This window comes from Pleuronectes platessa, unplaced genomic scaffold (assembly GCF_947347685.1).
Source record: "Pleuronectes platessa unplaced genomic scaffold, fPlePla1.1 scaffold_25, whole genome shotgun sequence".
Lineage (NCBI taxonomy): Eukaryota > Metazoa > Chordata > Actinopteri > Pleuronectiformes > Pleuronectidae > Pleuronectes > Pleuronectes platessa.
The window spans coordinates 569,830-590,155 of record NW_026519137.1 but is presented as its reverse complement, the minus strand read 5'-3'; positions in this window follow the sequence as shown (position 1 = coordinate 590,155).

Sequence of the window (20,326 nt, the reverse complement as noted above, 5' to 3'; positions counted from 1 at the left end):
GCAATTATTTATTTAAAAAAAGCATGGGCACAGATAATTAATGCAAGCACGCAAGCAAATATTTTATAGCACTTATTTATTATCATAAAGCGTATCTTCATCAAACATGAATAAATATCTGTCAGCAAACATGAACTTGAAAACTGAAAACTTGAAATGTGCAACTGTAAAAGGAAAAACAAAAAAACACCTCTACATACATACATGTCTGTGTTTATCATTTCTATTTCAGACCATCCTATGTGTGATGGTGATGATCCTATGAGGTGTGTATATCATGGCCAGAAAGATAGGGGAGCTGTTCATTTTTTTAACAGTAAACGGTAGCGCCTCTGCTTCATTTTTGCGAAGCTGTCGATCAATTGTGACTGGCTTAATTTGGAGAGTTCTCCTCGCTCAACCGACATGATGGCAAGATGATGAAGCCTATCTTGCCCCATTGTGCTCCTCAACCAAGTGTGAAGGCGTCTCAGTACGCTGAATGTCCTTTCACAACTGCAGCTGGACACAGGAATGGTCAGACATATTTTAATGACCTGTGTCAGTGTAGGGAACATGACATTATCGAGTAAACCGAAAAGACATTGCATGTCAGTAATTGGCAGGCTCTCCTGCTTTCTGTCCAGGTAATGTTTCGCTACCCACACCTCCTCTTGTTTAAGATCAACATTGTAGTGATCTGCGAGACCTCTGAGGTCCTCCTCTTTGAGAAAGGTGCTCGAGCCTGGGTTACAGGCCTGAACACCCTTCAGAACAACGCTGTTCAGAGATGAAAAGCGTTGCTCCAGCTCCGCAATCATCCTGTCTAGGCAAGGTAGGTAGACATTTGTTCTCAATTTTTCAGCATTGCCTAGGTCACTCGCTGCCCCACAACTAGACTCGACTATTTACTCCTCCAGGCGTCTTTGCTTTTGCCTTTGTCTTGGAACACATGACTCAGGGATTTGGTGCGTTTCGCACAAGGCCTTTGCACGGTCATATACCTCCGTCGCTTTGGGGTCAGTGCGCATTTCTTTTAGAGTGGCACACACAGCGCATTTAAATTCCTCTGCTTTTGCCAGGTCCACAGTTTCACTTTGCAGGTATTTATGAAGACTTTCTGTCACAGACAAAAAAGTCTTGAAGACCATCAACAGATAAATTGTGGTGAACCTGGCAAGGTTGGCATGCAAACCCACAGCCGTGGGGTTGCTGATGTTGGACAGGCACGTGAGAACTGCGGGGAAATTCTCTATCATAGCGTTGATTGACCTCAGCTGGCACGACCATCGGGTCTTGGACAGCTGTACCAGCTCAGAAGGCTGTAAGCCAAGCTGTTTCTGGGTCTCCTTAAACTTGTCGTGGTTAACAAGGGAGACTGAAAAGAATGTATACACATTCTGCATGAGGTCAAATAAATTCCTGGCCTCTGGTATGGCTTGACATGTGCAACACAGCACTAAATTCAATTGATGTGCATAGCAATGCACATAAATGGCCATGGGATGGTTCTCTCTGAACTTAGCTTGGACCCCTCCAACAGTCCCACTCATGACTGAGGCGCCATCATAAGCCTGTGCAACCACCTTCACATGATCTAAGCCATTCAATCTTAGCTGATCTTCAATTGCAGTGGTAATGGACTCTGCGTCAAACCCTTTCAAATCTGTCATGGCTAGCAAATGCTCTTTCACACTCCCCCCAGCAACATAACGAACACACACAGCTAGCTGCTCAGTGGTGCCATCTCTCGCTTCATCTGCCATTACTGAAAACATTCCAGCCTCCTTTATTTCTTGACTGATAGCTTTTACTATCTCTTGGGCACAGCATTGAATGACCTCATTTTGGGATGAAGGTGATAAGTATGTACTGTGAGATGGTGGTGAATATGCCTGAAGAAAAGGATCAAACTCTTTCAAGAGGTTCATACACTCCAGAAAGTTTCCCTGGTTGTCGCTGGACATGCCCTCATCATGGCCACGGAATGGGATATTTTGTTTACCCAAAAACTTGGTAACAGCCACAACCCGGCTGAGGTACTCGCGTCTCTCTTTGATTTCACGCTCACTTGCAGAATCCAACTGCTCGACAACACTGCCATGAGCCGCACTGGCTTTATAACTACACCAAGACTCCATGCTTGCCTTATGGGCTGGTGATTTCTCATGCTCTCTATAGACATCCAGAGCTTTTTTCCAATTTTGAAAGCCAGTGTTTACAAAGGTGTCATTCTTCAAATGTTTCCCAAATATTCTACAGGGAAAACACAAGGCTGCATCTTTAGACTTGGAATATTCCAGCCATGTAAAGCTTTCAAACCAGTTGGCGTTAAAGGATCGATTCTTGGCACCAAAGTTGTGCTGGGGATATTTTGACAACTTAACTTGGTTTGGGCCAGACTCCTTTCCCCCAAGATCACTTGTATGTCCCTCAACATTGTGGACACTGCTTTTTTCTCTTGCCCCCAGTCTAATGTTCTCTGCCACTGTGGCAACTGTTTTCTCAGTCTCATATCTGGGGTGTGATCTCTCTGGCCTGTCTGTCTCCTGTTGTCCTTCCTTCTCTCTCTGCATTTCCCCTGCCTCAACCAGCTCATTCTCTTCTGCCCTCTGATTCTCCTGTCTGGTGCAACATACAAAAAATCATATGATCAATGGTTACCTCAGATAACCATTAAAAGTTCAAATAAAATTAATCAAATCTAAGCTGAGTCTCACCTGTCAGTGTCATCTCTCAATGCCAACTCTACCTGCGTCCCTTCAATCTGCTCCTCTCCTCTGCACTCTGCTGCACTGAGTCTTGAAGCAACAAGAACATATTACAGTCTCCTGTCTGCATTTTCACTATCTAGATTTGTATATATGCATATGTAAAGTTACTTGTGTATAACCTGTTTGCAGTTATTCCTAATTAATATGAAAGTAATAGTCATATCACCTCTGCTCGTGCTCATCAACATCCCTCTCTCCTTCACCTTTTCCTTCAACTCCTCCGTCACCTCCTCCGGCACTCTGCTGCTCCTCTTTGTCTGGACAGATATGTAACTGTTAGGCTTGGGCTAGTGACCAGTGGTCAACTCAACTGGGTTGTTACCTAAAAGTGGTTTGCATTGCCTTGTTACCTAGCGTAGCTCTCTCATTTCTCCTTGCTGCTTTATCCCTGCTCCGAGCGAATAACTTTCTGATGTCCATCTACAAGAACAATGTTGTTTGAGTTGAATTGAGATCAAAATCATAACTAATACAGTAGGCTGTTATATCTAGTTCCGGTCACTGAGATAACAAATAATTCAATGCCAGCAAAAGATCATAAAATAACATAGCCTACTAGTACAACATACTTCTTCCATAACTCTCTACATACCTGACACACCAAAAAAACGAATAGTAAAAACAGGACATTCGTCTATATGCATGCTATGAATGATACCTATCAATTGTTTGTTTTTTCTACATTATGTTTCTACTGTCTTGAAAGTAACCACCTGTATGTCATCATGCCCCCTTAATGTCTGTGCTTTTGTCTGTAGGCCTACTCGAGCAGAAAACACCAGAATGAGAATAATTTCAGAATCATTCATTTTCAACTTTGAGACCAACGTGTGCTTGAGCTGCTTAAGCCAGCCTGCTTATTTAAGCATGCACTGGGCTATTTTTAAAAGCAACAGCGTACAAAACAGCTTCCACCTCCGAGTGTTGTATTCTGTTATAAATTGCGCTAGTATAACATCGGTGCCATTGGTTCCAGGCAACTTGAGAAGATGTCTTATACAGTATGCCGATAGCTAGCTAACTAAGCTGACAAGACAACTTGGATACCCCATCACGGGATCATCACCCCCTGAAAACATGAACGTAAAGAATCGAGAAACACCATAAGATGGCATGTAGTGTGAACCCGACATTTGTGATCTTCTCCGATCAACAGGTCCAGCTTAAACAGTTATCGCTACAGTTTAATATATTAGCGAACTGTCTGGCTACTATAGCATAACGACAGACGTGACCACATTAGCTAATAACACCACTTCAGAGACGCCCCTTCACCTTATTTGATGAAGGGCATACACATTTGTTAGACATTCTATGCTTCCAGAGGATAAAAATGTAACGCTTACTGTTTACTTCACTTCACGCCGGCCGGAGTGAATGGTCGCTGACGCTGTGCTGGACAACTCCTGGCTCTGTGTTACAGGCAACTCTCCGGCTGCAACATGCTCCGAGTGGCCGCAAGTGGATTCTAATTACTCTGTCCGTATGTCGGACTTAAATTCTAACGAAAGTGGTAGTCTATAGGCCTATTTTAAGAAAAAAAAATGCTAGCATGCATTCTGTAGATTGCCAGATGAGTCAGACTTAAATAAAAAAAAATTAAAGGTATAAATAAATTAATTAATTAAAAAATCAGTGCCCCAGGCATACCCAGGCACCGCAGATCCACAACGGGGCACGTGCCCCGGTGAAAAGGGTCTGCCGACGCCGATGGTTCGGCCTGCACTTCCTATTGAAGGGATCTCATTGGTGCTTGGGAACCAGCTGGCAGGTAGACGCATCTGGTCAGATACGTCTTCTCCTCTGGTGGTTACTGAAGAGCCGCTGTCCACCGACGAGAGTGCGAAAAAGTATCCAAAGGTGTTTACCGCATGTGTAGTTACTCGCTCTGCCAGTCTAAAGACTGAGACTGACAGAGTGCAGTCAACTAAATCAAAATCTTTTTCGCTCGCGGATTATCCGGTCTCTGTATCACGTGAGGAATTGGCAGAAGAGCAGAAATCAGATGAGACATTGAAATCGCTGTTTGAACTCGTTGACAATGAAATTCGGAATAAGGCTGGGGGCTACTTCATTAAAGACGGCGTGTTGTTGAGGAAATGGTCTCCTCACGCCGATTGTTTTGTTGGTGATCCAATTGTCCAGGTGGTGGTGCCTGCTAAGTTTCGTCCGCTGGTACTCGAAACCGCTCATGATAAGCTCGCTGGTCATGCCGGTGTACAGAAAACGTATGATCGCATTTTGCGCTATTTCCACTGGCCGCGAGTTAAGCGCGACGTTGCCAGTTTTGTCAAAACATGCATAACATGTCAACTGACAGGGAAACCCAATGTGACGTTGAAGCCGGCTCCGTTGCGTCCGATTCCGACTGCAAGTCAACCTTTTGAGCACCTTATCATTGACAATGTTGGGCCTCTACCTCGCTCTAAAACAGGCTGTGAGTACCTGCTCACGGTTATGTGCCAGACCACTCGCTACCCAGCTGCTTTTCCATTACGTTCTATTAACACGAAAGCAATTGTGAAAGCACTGAGTCAATTTATTTCAACTTTCGGGTTGCCGAAAGTTGTTCAATCTGATCGTGGGAGTAACTTTACATCAAAATTGTTCAAAGACGTTCTCAGGCAATTGGGGGTTAAGCAAAATCTGGCAACCGCTTATCACCCTCAGAGCCAAGGTGCTTTGGAGCGCTTTCATTCAACGCTGAAATCACTGCTTCGTGCATATTGTGTCGAGTTAGGTTGCGATTGGGAGGAGGGCCTGCCATGGCTGATGTTAGCAGCCAGGGGGGTCACTCATGAAAGTACTGGCTTTAGTCCAAATGATCTTGTTTTTGCACACCGTGTGCGTGGGGTAATGTCAGTGCTCCATGATAAATGGACTGATTCAGAGCCGCCTGATAATTTGTCTGAATATGTTCTGGGGTTCCGCCGCCGTCTGTCCTCTGCCTGGAGAATGGCTAGGGAACGGTTGGAGGAATCTCAGAAAAAAATGAAAACACTGTTCGATCGTCGCACTGAGCACAGAACGTTTGTTGTTGGTGATTTAGTGCTCGCGCTGCTTCCGGTACTTGGTTCACCGTTTCAGGCCAAGTACGCTGGGCCCTATAAGGTCCTGCATTGTGGCCCAAATGATAATTACATGATCTCGACCCCGGATAGGAGGAATTGCGCTCAAAGATGTCACGTCAATCTCTTGAAACCGTTCTATAATCGGGAGGAGCGGCACGCTGGGAAAACGATCGATCCCGTGGTGCTAGTGGACAGCTCCTCTCTGGTTCGCGCACCTTTGATGGTGGCAGCATCAGAGGGGGAGGAGCTTAACACAACCGATGATTGTGTGTTACAAGGACGTTTAAAGAATTCCGAGACATTGCTAGCCATGTCGTCAGTCCTAAAACATTTAAATTCGATTCAGAGCCAAGAGCTCGCTGATTTGCTTGGGGAGTTTAAAGTGTTGTTCTCTGATGTGCCTACACAGACTGATTTGCTGGAGCACGATATCGATGTGGGGGGTGCTGAGCCCATCCGGCAGCGTTTTTATCGAGTGCCTATCGGGAAAAAGGAAAGTCAGGACGAAGAGGTTCAGTATTTGCTTGACAATAACTTAGCTGAACCGTCTTTCTCCAGCTGGTCTTCGCCATGCTTATTGGTTAAAAAGTCTGACGGTACGTTTCGTTTTTGTACTGATTATCGCAAACTAAATGCTGTAACCAAACCTGATTCGTTTCCTTTACCTCGTATAGAGGATTGTATTGATGTCGTCGGAGCAGCCAAATTCGTCACAAAATTAGATCTCCTTAAAGGATATTGGCAAGTGCTGTTAACTGAGAGGGCTCGTGAAGTTTCCGCTTTTATCACACCTAAAGGGTTATTTTCGTATCGTGTCATGTCATTTGGGTTGCGTAATGCCCCAGCGACATTTCAAAGATTAATGAATCGTGTTGTGGCTGGGCTGGAAGGGGTAACTGTTTATTTGGATGATGTGGTTACGGTCAGTAATACCTGGTCATCACATCTGGAGCGCTTGCGACTGCTCCTCGCGCGCCTGGCACAGGCACGGCTCACGGTTAATCTAGCCAAGTGTGAGTTTGCTGGAGCGACCGTGACCTACCTGGGTAAGGTAGTGGGGCAGGGGCAAGTGCTCCCCATCCGGGCCAAAGTGCAGGTTATTGACGAGTTCCCTGTTCCTGCTACAAAACGCGAATTAATGCGCTTCCTCGGGATGGTGGGTTTTTACCGCTGCTTCTTCAGAAACTTTTCGTCCGTAGTCGCGCCATTGACTAGTTTGTTAAAAGCAAAGGCCACTTATACGTGGACAGACACCTGTCAAAACGCGTTTGACTCGGTTAAAGCTCTGTTAAGCTCTGCACCCGTTTTGATGGCTCCACGACTGGACAAACCATTTAAAATTCAAACGGATGCCAGTAACGTCGGCGCTGGAGCGGTGTTGATACAAGAAAATGACACTGGCGTAGAACATCCTGTATGTTTCTTTTCGCGAAAATTCAAGAATTACCAATTGAATTATTCTGTGATTGAAAAGGAGGCCCTCGCGCTCGTATGGGCACTCCAGCATTTCGAGGTGTATGTGGGTGGGCATTGTTCGGCCGTGGTTATTTATAGCGACCATAACCCACTGACCTTTCTACATTCTCTCCAGAACCCAAACCAACGGCTGATGAGATGGAGTCTCTTTCTTCAGCCATACAACTTGGATATTCGCCACGTTAGGGGCTCTGACAATGTAGTTGCAGATGCATTGTCACGAGCCCCTATGTGTGCTGAGTAATGTTTATATGTTTAACTGAATTTTGTTTTTGTTTATTGTGTAAACATTGGGACAGGTGAAAACCTGGGGGGGGGTTTCCATCTTTTTAGGGGGAGGGTGTGACGGCCTGCTGGCCTGTGCCGGTATTGTATCTAACCCCCTGTTTGTGCCCTCTGATCGCTGTATGCAGATTGGCTGATGAGCTGTAACTGGGTGCACCCGGCGCGCAGGTCCCGGACTGGTTAAAAGGCTCTGGCTCCTCCTCCATCGGGGTTGTTGGACCTGCAGCAGAGACGGCTGGAGGCTGGTCTTGGCCCAGCAGCGGGGGTGTTGTGTTAATCTTTTGTTTCGTACCTGTGCGTCGTGTATTGATTGGTTGCAGACGTTTTTGTTAACTTGACTTGGGCTGAACAATTGTAGGGAACGAAATTTGAAATAAAACCTTAGTATTACCTGGTACCACGTCCGTGTTTTGTATGTCATTCCCACCCTAGGTTGTGACAAGCGCCTTTGGGCATCTTGGGCACATTTGTGATGAAAAATTTAAGATTTTAATTATAGTTGCAAAAATAGGTTTATCTCACCGTTTCCAGCGCTTTTGCGCATATTGGGCACATCTGTGATGAAAAATTTAAGATTTTAACCAAAGTTGCAAAAATAGGCTTATCTCCCCGTTTCCAGCACTTTTTGGCACTTAGAGCCAATCTGACAGTAGAAACCGTGCAGTTGCTACTTTTTCATTGGGGTTTCCAAAACTTAAAATCCTTTTTTTAAAGAGTTCCTTTAGAGTTGAAACCAAGATTTCAAATTATCCTTTTTCATTATTATAATCCACTGCATGCATTTTAAGTATCAAGGAATTTGACTGAAGGCCTTTCGAGAAAACACGTTGATTAATGACCCTATTTCATTATGGCAGTCAAACCACTGATTTTCAACTTTAGTCTATGAAACCTCCAAACCTTAAACATTGTTGCAAAATTAGGCTTATCTCACCGTTTCCAGCACTTTTGTGCACCTTGGGCATATCTGTGATGAAAAAATGAAGATTTTAACCATAGTTGCAAAAATAGGCTTATCTCACCGTTTCCAGCGCTTTTGCGCATCTTGGGCACATCTGTGATGAAAAATTTAAGATTTTAACCATAGTTGCAAAAATAGGTGTTGTGCAATAGTAGTAGTAGATTTGACGTTGGCTAATTATTAATAATCATGAGAAATGATTATTAAAGTAGAAATTATTTGTTAAAAATAATTAAAAATTATAAAGCTAGTAATTAAGAATAGTAAAATAATTAATTAGAAATGATACGGTTATCAATTAATAATGGTTAAATAATTAATGAAAACAATAAAATTATCAATTAAGAATGAAACAATCTGTAATTAATGCTTATCGTAGCGGGGCACCACCCTGGTTACAGGGACCAACTAGTCAAACTATAGTTATCAGTCTCAAGTGATAAATGTTATATTAATAATCTCAATATTTAATATTAATGATTATATAATAAACAATGAAGGGTTTTAAGTTCGAGCACAGGCTATAGTAATCCAGCTGCATTCACATACACATGTACAAATAATCACAGAAATACAAATACTTTAATTACAAAAGTATTTATTAAAAAGGGGAAATAAAGTTAATGTTATTTCAATGATTCTTCATTTAACAAAACCAATATTTCAAAGATGGCAACAGCAGCAGCAGCACTTATCACAATGGTCACACAGGTAATACTGGGTATCTACTGGTGTGTGTATGTGTGTGGTCGTGTGTGTCTGCCTGTCTGTGTCTCTATGTGTGTGTGTGGGTGTGTGTGTCTAAAGAAAAAAGGGAGTGGCTATGGCGTAATGACGAGATCACGTGGTGACGAAGTCTGGCCAGGATCAGGATGTTACGTTCACGTACTTTCAAGATGGAGGTTTATGAATGAAGCCACGTTGCGAAAAGCAAAATGGCTGCCGGTCACTGAACTTAACAAAGGGGATCTTTAGACAAAGGGATTTCTTATCTCCTGGTTCTGGCGCCGAATGGCGTCGAGATGTATCAAGGCTCCTTAAATCTAGAATTTTCTATGCCACATGAAATATGTAAGTGTAGGTCGGGACGTGTGTAAAAACAGGTTTAGGAGAAAAGAGAGAGAGAGGGAGAGATAGAGAGATCAGGAAAGCTCTCAAAACATCGTCAGAGACAAACTTCCGGCGAAGCGGGCAGTCCAGTTACATGAGATGTATCTTTTAACAGATGTAAATCTCCGTACAATATCTCTGACGGTAACACTTTAAAACGGGAAGTGCCGGCTTATTACACGCGCTTCTCAGAACATAGTAGACAAAGGAACCGGATGTGACGTCTCCAGTTCGCCACGCGTTACACGGCTAAAAACAGATCAGCGATCTACAAACAAACACACTCAAATAAACATGACACGCTAAGTATTTAAACTAGTTTCTGCCCAGACAATAAGCCTCTTACTGTGACCTTCGCGGTGTTGCTTGCGCGTAGCGCGGATTTTCCAGAAGTCCAGTGAATCTCGTTGTTAACCTCAGGATGCGTGCTCGAACGGCGAATTCCTGGAAAACAAATGAGTGAAGTCCTGGCCTCTTAAGCGGGGCTCCGCTGGGTCTCGTGGTTGCAACGGAGGTCAGCGCTGGGCCGAATAGAGCGAACTTCTCTTGCTCTTGGAACGGAATTCGGCCTCGTCTCTTCTGCAACAGAGAGGATACTTTGTCCTGCAGGGATTAACAGCGGTGGCGCTGTTGTGGGGATCGTGAAAAAGAAAGTCTGTGATCTCGGCCGGCGAGTGGACTTCCTTTGGCGATCTCCTTCAAGTTAAAATAACAAAAAGTCCTATCAAAATAAAACGTCGACTGAATTAAAGAAATAAAAGAAAATGGAATTAAAACAAACGTCTGTAATTGCTCCCTAAAATTACCTCCGGATCAACTAACTGGAAAGGTCAGCTCTATCTTCAGGGAATCGGGAATGGGCAGCGATTATTGATGAGCAGCCCCTCTTATTAACCTGTGGAGGCCCAGCCTCCTTGAGGTGTGGTCCTGGGATGATGCTGGCTTTAAGCCAATTGAGTGTCAGAGGTCAGATCAGAGTGGGAACGGCCAGGAGCAGAGCAGGGGTTTCTGGGGAAACCCCAGGGATGAAGTTACTACCAGAGGAGACGCTATCTCCATGCTTGATCTTAGCTGGAAACTTTAGAGCTGGTTTCATCTTGGCTCACAGGCCTTACTTTTACGACTCATTGTGTGGGTCCCACCACATGGCCAGCTCAGCAGGGACTCTTGCCCAACATAGGCTTATCTCACCGTTTCCAGCGCTTTTTGGCACTTAGAGCCAATCTGACAGTAGAAACCGTGCAGTTGCTATTTTTTCATTGGGGTTTCCAAAACTTAAAATCTTTTTTTTAAAGAGTTCCTTTAGAGTTGAAACCAAGATTTCAAAATATCCTTTTTCATTATTATAATCCACTGTATGCATTTTAAGTATCAAGGAATTTGACTGAAGGCCTTTTGAGAAAACACGTTGATTAGTGACCCTATTTCATTATGGCAGTCAAACCACTGATTTTCAAATTTACTCTATGAAACCTCCAAACCTTAAACATTGTTGCAAAATTAGGTTTATCTCACCGTTTCCAGCGCTTTTGGGCATCTTGGGCACATCTGTGATGAAAAATTTAAGATTTTAACCATATTTGCAAAAATAGGCTTATCTCACCGTTTCCAGTGCTTTTGCGCATCTTGGGCACATCTGTGATGAAAAATTTAAGATTTTAACCATAGTTGCAAAAATAGGCTTATCTCCCCGTTTCCAGCACTTTTTGGCACTTAGAGCCAATCTGACAGTAGAAACCGTGCAGTTGCTACTTTTTCATTGGGGTTTCCAAAACTTAAAATCTTTTTTTTAAAGAGTTCCTTTAGAGTTGAAACCAAGATTTCAAGCTATCCTTTTTCATTATTATAATCCACTGTATGCATTTTAAGTGTCAAGGAATTTGACTGAAGGCCTTTTGAGAAAACACGTTGATTAGTGACCCTATTTCATTATGGCAGTCAAACATCTGATTTTTCAACTTTAGTCTATGAAACCTCCAAACCTTAAACATTGTTGCAAAATTAGACTTATCTCACCGTTTCCAGCACTTTTGTGCACCTTGGGCACATCTGTGATGAAAAAATGAAGATTTTAACCAAAGTTGCAAAAATAGGCTTATCTCACCGTTTCCAGCGCTTTTGGGCATCTTGGGCACATCTGTGATGAAAAATTTAAGATTTTAACCATAGTTGCAAAAATAGGCTTATCTCACCGTTTCCAGCGCTTTTGGGCATCTTGGGCACATCTAGGATGAAAAATTTAAGATTTTAACCATAGTTGCAAAAATAGGCTTATCTCCCCGTTTCCAGCACTTTTTGGCACTTAGAGCCAATCTGACAGTAGAAACCGTGCAGTTGCTACTTTTTCATTGGGGTTTCCAAAACTTAAAATCTTTTTTTTAAAGAGTTCCTTTAGAGTTGAAACCAAGATTTCAAATTATCCTTTTTCATTATTATAATCTACTGTATGCATTTTAAGTATCAAGGAATTTGACTGAAGGCCTTTTGAGAAAACACGTTGATTAGTGACCCTATTTCATTATGGCAGTCAAAACACTGATTTTCATTTTTAGTCTATGAAACCTCCAAACCTTAAACATTGTTGCAAAATTAGGCTTATCTCACCGTTTCCAGCACTTTTGTGCACCTTGGGCATATCTGTGATGAAAAAATGAAGATTTTAACCAAAGTTGCAAAAATAGGCTTATCTCACCGTTTCCAGCGCTTTTGGGCATCTTGGGCACATCTGTGATGAAAAATTTAAGATTTTAACCATAGTTGCAAAAATAGGCTTATCTCACCGTTTCCAGCGCTTTTGCGCATCTTGGGCACATCTGTGATGAAAAATTTAAGATTTTAACCAAAGTTGCAAAAATAGGCTTATCTCCCCGTTTCCAGCACTTTTTGGCACTTAGAGCCAATCTGACAGTAGAAACAGTGCAGTTGCTACTTTTTCATTGGGGTTTCCAAAATTTAAAATCTTTTTTTTAAAAGTTCCTTTAGAGTTGAAACCAAGATTTCAAATTATCCTTTTTCATTATTATAATCCACTGTATGCATTTTAAGTATCAAGGAATTTGACTGAAGGCCTTTTGAGAAAACACGTTGATTAGTGACCCTATTTCATTATGGCAGTCAAACCACTGATTTTCAACTTTGGTCTATGAAACCTCCAAACCTTAAACATTGTTGCAAAATTAGGCTTATCTCACCGTTTCCAGCACTTTTGTGCACCTTGGGCATATCTGTGATGAAAAAATGAAGATTTTAACCAAAGTTGCAAAAATAGGCTTATCTCCCCGTTTCCAGCTCTTTTTGGCACTTAGAGCCAATCTGACAGTAGAAACCGTGCAGTTGCTACATTTTCATTGGGGTTTCCAAAACTTAAAATCTTTTTTTTAAAGAGTTCCTTTAGAGTTGAAACCAAGATTTCAAATTATCCTTTTTCATTATTATAATCCACTGTATGCATTTTAAGTATCAAGGAATTTGACTGAAGGCCTTTTGAGAAAACACGTTGATTAGTGACCCTATTTCATTATGGCAGTCAAACCATTGATTTTCAACTTTAGTCTATGAAACCTCCAAACCTTAAACATTGTTGCAAAATTAGGCTTATCTCACCGTTTCCAGCACTTTTGTGCACCTTGGGCATATCTGTGATGAAAAAATGAAGATTTTAACCAAAGTTGCAAAAATAGGCTTATCTCACCGTTTCCAGCGCTTTTGCGCATCTTGGGCACATCTGTGATGAAAAATTTAAGATTTTAACCAAAGTTGCAAAAATAGGCTTATCTCACCGTTTCCAGCGCTTTTGTGCATCTTGGGCACATCTGTGATGAAAAATTGAAGATTTTAACCATTGTTGCAAAAATAGGCTTATCTCCCCGTTTCCAGCACTTTTTGGCACTTAGAGCCAATCTGACAGTAAAAACCTTGCAGTTGCTACTTTTTCATTGGGGTTTCCAAAACTTAAAATCTGTTTTTTAAAGAGTTCCTTTAGAGTTGAAACCAAGATTTCAAATTATCCTTTTTCATTATTATAATCCACTGTATGCATTTTAAGTATCAAGGAATTTGACTGAAGGCCTTTTGAGAAAACATGTTGATTAGTGACCCTATTTCATTATGGCAGTCAAACCACTGATTTTCAACTTTAGTCTATGAAACCTCCAAACCTTAAACATTGTTGCAAAATTAGGCTTATCTCACCGTTTCCAGCACTTTTGTGCATCTTGGGCATATCTGTAATGAAAAAATGAAGATTTTAACCAAAGTTGCAAAAATAGGCTTATCTCACCGTTTCCAGCGCTTTTGCGCATCTTGGGCACATCTGTGATGAAAAATTTAAGATTTAACCAAAGTTGCAAAAATAGGCTTATCTCACCGTTTCCAGCGCTTTTGCGCATCTTGGGCACATCTGTGATGAAAAATTTATGATTTTAACCAAAGTTGCAAAAATAGGCTTATCTCCCTGTTTCCAGCACTTTTTGGCACTTAGAGCCAATCTGACAGTAGAAACCGTGCAGTTGCTACTTTTTCATTGGGGTTTCCAAAACTTCAAATCTTTTTTTTAAAGAGTTCCTCTAGAGTTGAAACCAAGATTTCAAATTATCCTTTTTCATTATTATAATCCACTGTATGCATTTTAAGTATCAAGGAATTTGACTGAAGGCCTTTTGAGAAAACACGTTGATTAGTGACCCTATTTCATTATGGCAGTCAAACCACTGATTTTCAACTTTAGTCTATGAAACCTCCAAACCTTAAACATTGTTGCAAAATTAGGCTTATCTCACCGTTTCCAGCACTTTTGTGCACCTTGGGCATATCTGTGATGAAAAAATGAAGATTTTAACCAAAGTTGCAAAAATAGGCATATCTCAACGTTTCCAGCGCTTTTGGGCATCTTGGGCACATCTGTGATGAAAAATTTAAGATTTTAACCATAGTTGCAAAAATAGGCTTATCTCACCGTTTCCAGCGCTTTTGCGCATCTTGGGCACATCTGTGATGAAAAATTTAAGATTTTAACCAAAGTTGCATAAATAGGCTTATCTCCCCGTTTCCACCACTTTTTGGCACTTAGAGCCAATCTGACAGTAGAAACCGTGCAGTTGCTACTTTTTCATTGGGGTTTCCAAAACTTAAAATCTTTTTTTCAAAGAGTTCCTTTAGAGTTGAAACCAAGATTTCAAATTATCCTTTTTCATTATTATAATCCACTGTATGCATTTTAAGTATCAAGGAATTTGACTGAAGGCCTTTTGAGAAAACACGTTGATTAGTGACCCTATTTCATTATGGCAGTCAAACCACTGATTTTCAACTTTGGTCTATGAAACCTCCAAACCTTAAACATTGTTGCAAAATTAGGCTTATCTCACCGTTTCCAGCACTTTTGTGCACCTTGGGCATATCTGTGATGAAAAAATGAAGATTTTAACCAAAGTTGCAAAAATAGGCTTATCTCCCCGTTTCCAGCTCTTTTTGGCACTTAGAGCCAATCTGACAGTAGAAACCGTGCAGTTGCTACATTTTCATTGGGGTTTCCAAAACTTAAAATCTTTTTTTTAAAGAGTTCCTTTAGAGTTGAAACCAAGATTTCAAATTATCCTTTTTCATTATTATAATCCACTGTATGCATTTTAAGTATCAAGGAATTTGACTGAAGGCCTTTTGAGAAAACACGTTGATTAGTGACCCTATTTCATTATGGCAGTCAAACCATTGATTTTCAACTTTAGTCTATGAAACCTCCAAACCTTAAACATTGTTGCAAAATTAGGCTTATCTCACCGTTTCCAGCACTTTTGTGCACCTTGGGCATATCTGTGATGAAAAAATGAAGATTTTAACCAAAGTTGCAAAAATAGGCTTATCTCACCGTTTCCAGCGCTTTTGCGCATCTTGGGCACATCTGTGATGAAAAATTTAAGATTTTAACCAAAGTTGCAAAAATAGGCTTATCTCACCGTTTCCAGCGCTTTTGTGCATCTTGGGCACATCTGTGATGAAAAATTGAAGATTTTAACCATTGTTGCAAAAATAGGCTTATCTCCCCGTTTCCAGCACTTTTTGGCACTTAGAGCCAATCTGACAGTAAAAACCTTGCAGTTGCTACTTTTTCATTGGGGTTTCCAAAACTTAAAATCTGTTTTTTAAAGAGTTCCTTTAGAGTTGAAACCAAGATTTCAAATTATCCTTTTTCATTATTATAATCCACTGTATGCATTTTAAGTATCAAGGAATTTGACTGAAGGCCTTTTGAGAAAACATGTTGATTAGTGACCCTATTTCATTATGGCAGTCAAACCACTGATTTTCAACTTTAGTCTATGAAACCTCCAAACCTTAAACATTGTTGCAAAATTAGGCTTATCTCACCGTTTCCAGCACTTTTGTGCATCTTGGGCATATCTGTAATGAAAAAATGAAGATTTTAACCAAAGTTGCAAAAATAGGCTTATCTCACCGTTTCCAGCGCTTTTGCGCATCTTGGGCACATCTGTGATGAAAAATTTAAGATTTAACCAAAGTTGCAAAAATAGGCTTATCTCACCGTTTCCAGCGCTTTTGGGCATCTTGGGCACATCTGTGATGAAAAATTTAAGATTTTAACCAAAGTTGCAAAAATAGGCTTATCTCCCTGTTTCCAGCACTTTTTGGCACTTAGAGCCAATCTGACAGTAGAAACCGTGCAGTTGCTACTTTTTCATTGGGGTTTCCAAAACTTCAAATCTTTTTTTTAAAGAGTTCCTCTAGAGTTGAAACCAAGATTTCAAATTATCCTTTTTCATTATTATAATCCACTGTATGCATTTTAAGTATCAAGGAATTTGACTGAAGGCCTTTTGAGAAAACACGTTGATTAGTGACCCTATTTCATTATGGCAGTCAAACCACTGATTTTCAACTTTAGTCTATGAAACCTCCAAACCTTAAACATTGTTGCAAAATTAGGCTTATCTCACCGTTTCCAGCACTTTTGTGCACCTTGGGCATATCTGTGATGAAAAAATGAAGATTTTAACCAAAGTTGCAAAAATAGGCTTATCTCACAGTTTCCAGTGCCTTTGGGCATCTTGGGCACATTTGTGATGAAAAATTTAAGATTTTAATTATAGTTGCAAAAATAGGTTTATCTCACCGTTTCCAGCGCTTTTGCGCATCTTGGGCACATCTGTGATGAAAAATTTAAGATTTTAACCATAGTTGCAAAAATAGGGTTTTCTCACCGTTTCCAGCGCTTTTGCGCATATTGGGCACATCTGTGATGAAAAATTTAAGATTTTAACCATAGTTGCAAAAATAGGCTTATCTCACCGTTTCCAGCGCTTTTGGGCATCTTGGGCACATCTGTGATGAAAAATTTAATATTTTAACCAAAGTTGCAAAAATAGGCTTATCTCTCCGTTTCCAGCACTTTTTGGCACTTAGAGCCAATCTGACAGTAGAAACCGTGCAGTTGCTACTTTTTCATTGGGGTTTCCAAAACTTAAAATCTTTTTTTTAAAGAGTTCCTTTAGAGTTGAAACCAATATTTCAAATTATCCTTTTTCATTATTATAATCCACTGTATGCATTTTAAGTATCAAGGAATTTGACTGAAGGCCTTTTGAGAAAACACGTTGATTAGTGACCCTATTTCATTATGGCAGTCAAACCACTGATTTTCAACTTTAGTCTATGAAACCTCCAAACCTTAAACATTGTTGCAAAATTAGGCTTATCTCACCGTTTCCAGCACTTTTGTGCATCTTGGGCATATCTGTGATGAAAAAATGAAGATTTTAACCAAAGTTGCAAAAATAGGCTTATCTCACCGTTTCCAGCGCTTTTGCGCATCTTGGGCACATCTGTGATGAAAAATTTAAGATTTAACCAAAGTTGCAAAAATAGGCTTATCTCACCGTTTCCAGCGCTTTTGCGCATCTTGGGCACATCTGTGATGAAAAATTTATGATTTTAACCAAAGTTGCAAAAATAGGCTTATCTCCCTGTTTCCAGCACTTTTTGGCACTTAGAGCCAATCTGACAGTAGAAACCGTGCAGTTGCTACTTTTTCATTGGGGTTTCCAAAACTTCAAAACTTTTTTTTAAAGAGTTCCTCTAGAGTTGAAACCAAGATTTCAAATTATCCTTTTTCATTATTATAATCCACTGTATGCATTTTAAGTATCAAGGAATTTGACTGAAGGCCTCACGTTGATTAGTGACCCTATTTCATTATGGCAGTCAAACCACTGATTTTCAACTTTAGTCTATGAAACCTCCAAACCTTAAACATTGTTGCAAAATTAGGCTTATCTCACCGTTTCCAGCACTTTTGTGCACCTTGGGCATATCTGTGATGAAAAAATGAAGATTTTAACCAAAGTTGCAAAAATAAGCTTATCTCACAGTTTCCAGTGCCTTTGGGGATCTTGGGCACATTTGTGATGAAAAATTTAAGATTTTAATTATAGTTGCAAAAATAGGTTTATCTCACCGTTTCCAGCGCTTTTGCGCATCTTGGGCACATCTGTGATGAAAAATTTAAGATTTTAACCATAGTTGCAAAAATAGGGTTTTCTCACCGTTTCCAGCGCTTTTGCGCATATTGGGCACATCTGTGATGAAAAATTTAAGATTTTAACCATAGTTGCAAAAATAGGCTTATCTCACCGTTTCCAGCGCTTTTGGGCATCTTGGGCAAATCTGTGATGAAAAATTTAAGATTTTAACCAAAGTTGCAAAAATAGGCTTATCTCTCCGTTTCCAGCACTTTTTGGCACTTAGAGCCAATCTGACAGTAGAAACCGTGCAGTTGCTACTTTTTCATTGGGGTTTCCAAAACTTAAAATCTTTTTTTTAAAGAGTTCCTTTAGAGTTGAAACCAAGATTTCAAATTATCCTTTTTCATTATTATAATCCACTGTATGCATTTTAAGTATCAAGGAATTTGACTGAAGGCCTTTTGAGAAAACACGTTGATTAGTGACCCTATTTCATTATGGCAGTCAAACCACTGATTTTCAACTTTAGTCTATGAAACCTCCAAACCTTAAACATTGTTGCAAAATTAGGCTTATCTCACCGTTTCCAGCACTTTTGTGCACCTTGGGCATATCTGTGATGAAAAAATGAAGATTTTAACCAAAGTTGCAAAAATAGGCTTATCTCACCGTTTCCAGCGCCTTTGGGCATCTTGGGCACATTTGTGATGAAAAATTTAAGATTTTAATTATAGTTGCAAAAATAGGTTTATCTCACCGTTTCCAGCGCTTTTGCGCATCTTGGGCACATCTGTGATGAAAAATTTAAGATTTTAACCAAAGTTGCAAAAAAAGGCTTATCTTCCCGTTTCCAGCGCTTTTGGGCATCTTGGGCACATCTGTGATGAAAAATTTAAGATTTTAACCAAAGTTGCAAAAATAGGCTTATCTCCCTGTTTCCAGCACTTTTTGGCACTTAGAGCCAATCTGACAGTAGAAACCGTGCAGTTGCTACTTTTTCATTGGGGTTTCCAAAACTTCAAATCTTTTTTTTAAAGAGTTCCTCTAGAGTTGAAACCAAGATTTCAAATTATCCTTTTTCATTATTATAATCCACAGTATGCATTTTAAGTATCAAGGAATTTGACTGAAGGCCTTTTGAGAAAACACGTTGATTAGTGACCCTATTTCATTATGGCAGTCAAACCACTGATTTTCAACTTTAGTCTATGAAACCTCCAAACCTTAAACATTGTTGCAAAATTAGGCTTATCTCACCGTTTCCAGCACTTTTGTGCACCTTGGGCATATCTGTGATGAAAAAATGAAGATTTTAACCAAAGTTGCAAAAATAGGCTTATCTCACAGTTTCCAGTGCCTTTGGGCATCTTGGGCACATTTGTGATGAAAAATTTAAGATTTTAATTATAGTTGCAAAAATAGGTTTATCTCACCGTTTCCAGCGCTTTTGCGCATCTTGGGCACATCTGTGATGAAAAATTTAAGATTTTAACCATAGTTGCAAAAATAGGGTTTTCTCACCGTTTCCAGCGCTTTTGCGCATATTGGGCACATCTGTGATGAAAAATTTAAGATTTTAACCATAGTTGCAAAAATAGGCTTATCTCACCGTTTCCAGCGCTTTTGGGCATCTTAGGCACATCTGTGATGAAAAATTTAATATTTTAACCAAAGTTGCAAAAATAGGCTTATCTCTCCGTTTCCAGCACTTTTTGGCACTTAGAGCCAATCTGACAGTAGAAACCGTGCAGTTGCTACTTTTTCATTGGGGTTTCCAAAACTTAAAATCTTTTTTTTAAAGAGTTCCTTTAGAGTTGAAACCAAGATTTCAAATTATCCTTTTTCATTATTATAATCCACTGTATGCATTTTAAGTATCAAGGAATTTGACTGAAGGCCTTTTGAGAAAACACGTTGATTAGTGACCCTATTTCATTATGGCAGTCAAACCACTGATTTTCAACTTTAGTCTATGAAACCTCCAAACCTTAAACATTGTTGCAAAATTAGGCTTATCTCACCGTTTCCAGCACTTTTGTGCACCTTGGGCATATCTGTGATGAAAAAATGAAGATTTTAACCAAAGTTGCAAAAACAGGCTTATCTCACAGTTTCCAGTGCCTTTGGGCATCTTGGGCACATTTGTGATGAAAAATTTAAGATTTTAATTATAGTTGCAAAAATAGGTTTATC